At 40.8% G+C, this 6051-nt stretch overlaps 1 protein-coding gene across 2 annotated transcripts in view; it reads left to right on the top strand.

Moving 5' to 3' along the window:
- Positions 1 to 6051, top strand: part of LOC118327952 (tensin-2-like) — a 27837-nt gene that overhangs the window by 10013 nt on the left and 11773 nt on the right. The window lies entirely within an intron of this gene.

Below are 6051 nucleotides of genomic sequence, written 5' to 3' on the forward strand. Positions count from 1 at the left end.
GTGTGTGTGTGTGTGACATTTGCAAGTGTCCGCATACACTCGCGATCATCTATCTATATGCACAACTTTCCTCACTTTTAATTCTATCAAGATTTATATAACTTGTGTATGCTGCTGTAATAATGCAATATCCCCCAGTATCTATCTACTTCAACACTGCGTGTACATGTCTGTGTTGTATAATGTGTAGGCAATCATGGGGCACCTGACACAGACAAATGGCTTTTTCCCAGATCCAGTCAGCTGTCCTAACATCATCTGATGGATCCTAATGTTGTGTAGTGAAATACAGATGGTTACAGTGTCTGCTCATACACAGCAGCTGTTCTGCTAATGTTTCACGCTGATTTATGAATTGATATAGCAATTATGATGCTATATGGACTACGTGCTTGTGTAATTAGTAAGTGTTGCACATAACAATGTTATGCAAGTGGAGCTGGAAAAAAATCAACAAAGTTGCCTGAAAAGTTGTAATCTTTCTTTTACAAAGACACATAATGTAATGCAAATCTTGAATATAGAAAGGTGACAGTTTCTAAAATACCTAAAAAAAATACCAGCATTTCTGTACGGCAGTTTCTTGTCACTTATTGGCCAACATATACTGCAATACAGATATATCTGCAATATGCTAATAATGGCTGATTTATAGATTTAGCTCTAGTCTTGATGCAGGTGTCTTGAGGAACATGGCAACAAGTGTCATGTTTTTCAGTCTTTCCTGTTCATGTCTCACCATGGGAGACGTGTTGTCCTGCGGTAGCCCTTTATGTTGTTGCACATCAATGGGAAGGTAGAAATAGCTAAGTCGATGGAGAACTCAGCAGGATGGTGGTTGAAGTAGATGGAAAATCCTGTCACATCTGTGTGACTTGATTAAGATGTTGACGTATTATGTCACATTGTCGTATTTATAACCATCACCGGCGTAATGCACTGTGTACACAATAATAATCATGGTTAATTTAATTTTACTGCTCTTCTGGCCTTATCAATAATAAAGTATTATAATGACAGTGTACACACACGGATACATGCACAGTGTTTATATTTACCCATTGCTTTTCATTTCCTGTGAGTTTAAGCCAAGTGATAGGTGCACAGCAAGCCTTGTTTAATATTCCAGGAATTATACAGTTCAGATTTTTTTACAGGATCATAAAAACAATTTGAGCTTAGAGGGCGTCATTTCTTATATAATTATTTTAATATATAATATTATAATAGTCATGCGTTGGATGGATATAGACAGTAGGTGTTGATAAAAGTATGTGTTACTTTTCAATTATTGGATGCTGGCAAAGCACCAAGGACCAAATACAAATGTATGTTGCCACAATGCAGTCACATGAGCTGTAGTACAGATCCACTGCCAGATCTCTCGGAAATGACACTGCTGCTGCTGCTGCTGCTGCTGCTGCTGCTGCGAGACGAGGCAAGTGGATTTGTGAGACGACTGATGAACAAATAGACAAAATGTGCTTGTGTTGTGAGGGAGGTATGGTCTAAAATAGGGAGCTCTATTAAAATAGCTCTGTGAAATCTCTCTGCTCTGTGTCAGTGGTCAGCGTGTTCAGCTGTTGACATCTCTCTCCCATCCAGTGCTCGCTCTTACTTTCTGTTTGCCTCTCCTCTTTCCTCCTTCCCATCTCCTGGTGCCTTTTTTCCCCCTCCTCTAAGCTCTGTCTACATCTCCACTCCCTGGACAGTTTTTTTTGGTCTAAGCCCTCATTCGTGCTTCCTCTTGTTCCCTTCTTCCCCGGGCCAGTTACATACTGACTATCCTTGGCTATGCGTGATGCTTATCGAGGTGTCCGTTGTCATCTGATGTTGTTTATTCAGGGGGAGCGCATACTTGTATCTCACAGGGATGATTGTTATCCTGTCCCCAGGCACTGAAAGTAGAGAGAGATGGAGTGTGAGGTAGCAAGGGGAGGGAGTGGCAGACTGCATGGGGTAGGAAATGGAGAAATGAGGGATCAAAGATGAGAGAAAGCGGAAGAAAAAGCAGAGCGATAATGAGAGAAGAAAGAAAGGGGATGCCATACTTTGATGTGAAGCCTCCTAAATCACAGCCACTCCTAAATTTGCCCTCCAGCACCCTGAGTGAAATGTTAAAGAGTCTGTGCAAAAAATAAAAAGCCTCAGAGTTTTATTTAGCTCTCAGTTTCTTTTTGTGAGACTGTGGAACTTGGAAGAAGCCATGCGTATTCTGCTTTTCCAGTTTGAAATGGTAAGTCTTACTCACTTCTCCCTCTCCAGAGAGTGATGTCAGCTCTGAGTTGATGGTCAGAATGAAACTCGCTCCTCCTGGATGGCATACTGACGCCTGTGTCTCAAACACTCAAATTTATCTCCCGCTTTCCCGTTACTGACTCAGCTGCTCCGGCAGATCTCTGTGTTGGATTTCCTTGCCCTGGAATAGCAGTAATGATTCAAGCTGTGGGAATGACAGCTTTTAAGATTTGTGACACTCTGTTGTGGAGCAGATTAGCGGCCAGGAACTCTTAAGGAAGATCTACTGCTTGATGCACAGGTTTAATGTAGATTAATGCTGATTAATCGGTCAACTTTTGAGCTGATCAGAGTAAATGTCAGAAAGTAATGAAAAAAACTTTCAGAGCCCAAGATGATGTCTTAATAAAATAGTTGAGAAATAGTTAACTTACCTAAGACTGGAAGAACAGGGAAACTGCTAGCCTGGCTCTGTCCAAAGGTAACAAAATCCACCTACCAGTACCTATAAAAGCTACAACGTGTTAGTTGAGTTTTAGGGGTGCTGGAAGAAGAATTCTTTAAAGTAAAAATTAAAGCTAGTTGTTTCCTTTTTTCCAGTCTTTGTTTTACACTTAGCCCACTGACAACAGCTCTCTATCAAGTGGTTCATTCAGTTCTACTAGTTCCAGTTTCTCATATGTGTGTTTCGATGTTTTTTTTTCTAATATGTTTGGAATTTGGACAAATGATTTGACATTTTGGGAAGTATGTCCAGAAGAAGAAGATTGATACCACTCTCCTTACTGGCCTCTCTAGGAGCCAGTTGGCTTAGCAAAGAAACTGTCTGCACTTTGGTGCTGAGCAGGTAGTACAGTGTGTTTTCAAGGCTTTTTACAAGAAAACAACTTCCTACTGCAGCTGAAAATGACGCTATGACGGGTTGACAATTAACAAAAAACTGAAAAGTTCAGGCAAATAGGAAAAACAAGCAAAACACTTGAGCTAATTCTCTGTAGACTTCTTTCACATTTTTATTGTTTTGCCATTGAGAGTGGTATCTTCTCATCTAACTCTAGGCAAGATAGCAACTACACGTATTCCCCCAAAACCAAAGATAACAGAGAAAGCAGCCCATTCTCACATTTGAGAAGCTGAAACTAGGGGATGTTTGCCATTTTTGCTAGAATGAAAAGTGTTACTTGATGAACAAGGCAAACTGAACCACTAAACAGTCAGTCAGTCAGTCAATCAGTCCCTGAGGGCGGGTCGAGAGCTGTCATTGGCACCTCAGTAAATGCTAGCTGATGAACAGGACAAACTGAACCAGATGGCGCCGTTCCCAGTGGCTCCAGCATACAGTCCACATGCATTAATGAAGACCTCGAGGCTGGCAGAGCTTCCAGAGACACGTGTGTGAGTGTGTGTGTGTGTGTGTGTGTGTTTGCGCGTGTGCACATGTAAACCTAGGTTGACCAGCGCTGACATCCTGTTGCAAATTGCTTCCTGTTGACTCTAGTGTCTTCCTCCTCTGCCTCCATGCTGCTTGTCGGGGCCCTCTGCCTCTGGGTTCAACCGTTGTCTTCTTCTGTGTGCATGTGTGTGTGCATGTTTACGAATGGGTACACATGTGTATGTTGTGTCTGTCTCCTACTGTTCCTTCCTGGAGACAACCACTTTATCCACTTAACCACCATTATTAAACCTATTAAGAGAGGAGTTCTACCCTATGGCTGAATCTCTGTGTTCTTTCATTTCCTGCTATAGGTTTTATAACATGTTTGGGATCTGTCTTTGTACATTTACACACTGGAAAGTACAGATTATGCTGGTGCTGTGGTGGAATGTGAAAAGAACTGATCGACTCACTCAAACAAATTTTAACAAGAGTCTGTTTGTTTAGTATTTGGGTGTCAGTATGTATGAACCCTACATTACAATAATCACATAATGGCATCGTCTTGTCAGTTCAGCTGTAGCATATTTTGTTGAATGTTCTCTGCCTTGCAGTAACCAATTACAGCATGCCCTTTTCCTCTCACTTCTCCTTTTACTCATTCCTCCCTAGAATCACATGTCCATTTATATTTCCCCCCTTTTTCCCCTTCTCACTCTCATAAACTCTCAGTCAGTCAGTCAGTCTCTTTCTGTATTCCCTCTTCAATGTTGTTCACCATCTCCATTTTGTGTATCACAGAGTCTGTGTGTGCCGTGAAATCAGAAATCTATCATTTGGGTTTATGCCATGTAATTGAAAAGAAAGCTAACAAATTAAATGTAATGTTCTAGGTGCCATTGCTCATCTTGGAAATGTTGTGTTCGATTTCTCTAGAGAATAATCTTATTTACACTAATGTCAATAACAACAGGTAAAAATAATCATAATGGTTGTTCTGAAAATGTAATCCATTATCAACAAATCAAATAGATTATTACTGTTAATTTTGAACCTTCCAGGCAGACACTGGTCTGGTGCTACTGGGTGGGCCCAGACCCCTCCTAATTGACATGACCACCCAAATAAAAACAGTATGAAAGTCACATCAGTATCGTGTATTTGTATTATTTTTGTCTCTTTCTGAGAAGCTGCGTGAGGATCATGATGCAGCAGCTGCAGCAGCCCCTCACAATGATGGAATTAATTTATCAACCTCAGTTTCAATGTAATTTCGCACTGTCACGTTGCTGTTGCCGACATGATGACATGATATGCCTACAAGGCACACAGCTTTTCTGCGTCTAATGAACAAAGACAAAAACAAATCAACCTCGGCTGTCAGGGACTGCTAGTGGAAATCAAACACACTTACATGTCTCTGGAGCTGGGACCAAAACTCGCTGACAATCATTTGTAGTGAGCATTGTCTCTTTTTTTTCAAAGTTAGAGCAAGTATGGTTTACAAATTAGTCCTTGAAACCAATATCTACCTGGGAGTTATGACACCAATCTAAAAAAATGGAAATGATAAATAAAGTAATGAAAATGTCCTGCAGCAGTGATCGTACCTTGGCTTGGCTTGTTTTTCATGAGGTTGTTTCAGTTGTAGATCATTGTGATTGTCAGGCATTTGACTTGTTAACCTGTTGCCTGACACTTGTCAGCACTGGCCAGCACTCAGCCACAGAGGGCAGCTCAGCTGTCAGTCAGTCTCAAAGTTCAAAAGTCCAAAGCTAAAAGAGTGTCACCTGTCAAGGTTTATAGTTGGAGCCCATAGCTGTGCTCTATTACTGAATCTGTAATTCCATTTTCTAGCTATGCATTTCTTGTTTATTTTTCACCTTGTTTTAAATAATTGTATGTGACTTCTATTACACTGAAACCATCAAATAAGTCAGAAAAGTAACACATGCCATAACATACCAGTTTCTGCTGGCTTGTCCCTTCAGGGTCAACTGCTGTTAGTAAAACAATTCAGAAGAATGCACAGAGGTATATTAGTGGCTGTACCCTGTTTGACTGGCCTCAGCTTCCTTCTCTCTTTCTCTGTGTATACGTGTGTTTGTGGTTTTGGCAAGTTACTGTTGGCTCACCAGCAGAGAACAAGGACTGCACGCCACATGTAGAGTCTTCCTCCAGTAATTTTATCCGTCTCTCTCTTCTCCTCCTTCTTTATGAGGCAAAAGAAACACAATCAATCATTTTTATTGAGTACCTTTTATTACACTGAGCACTTCTGCTTATTCAACTGCCTGGTCAGCACAATAAGCAACAGTTAGTTATACACTGTGCGAAAGAGTAATGTCTTTACATTTCTGTAGACATCCGTGGAGATGCTTAGTTTGTCTTTATGTGTATGTGTCTGATATTGTGTACAAGGCTGTGTGTGTGTGTGT

The sequence above is a fragment of the Morone saxatilis genome, unplaced genomic scaffold (assembly GCF_004916995.1).
Source record: "Morone saxatilis isolate NCDOM2014 unplaced genomic scaffold, NCSU_SB_2.0 Contig18, whole genome shotgun sequence".
Classification (NCBI taxonomy): Eukaryota; Metazoa; Chordata; class Actinopteri; family Moronidae; genus Morone; species Morone saxatilis.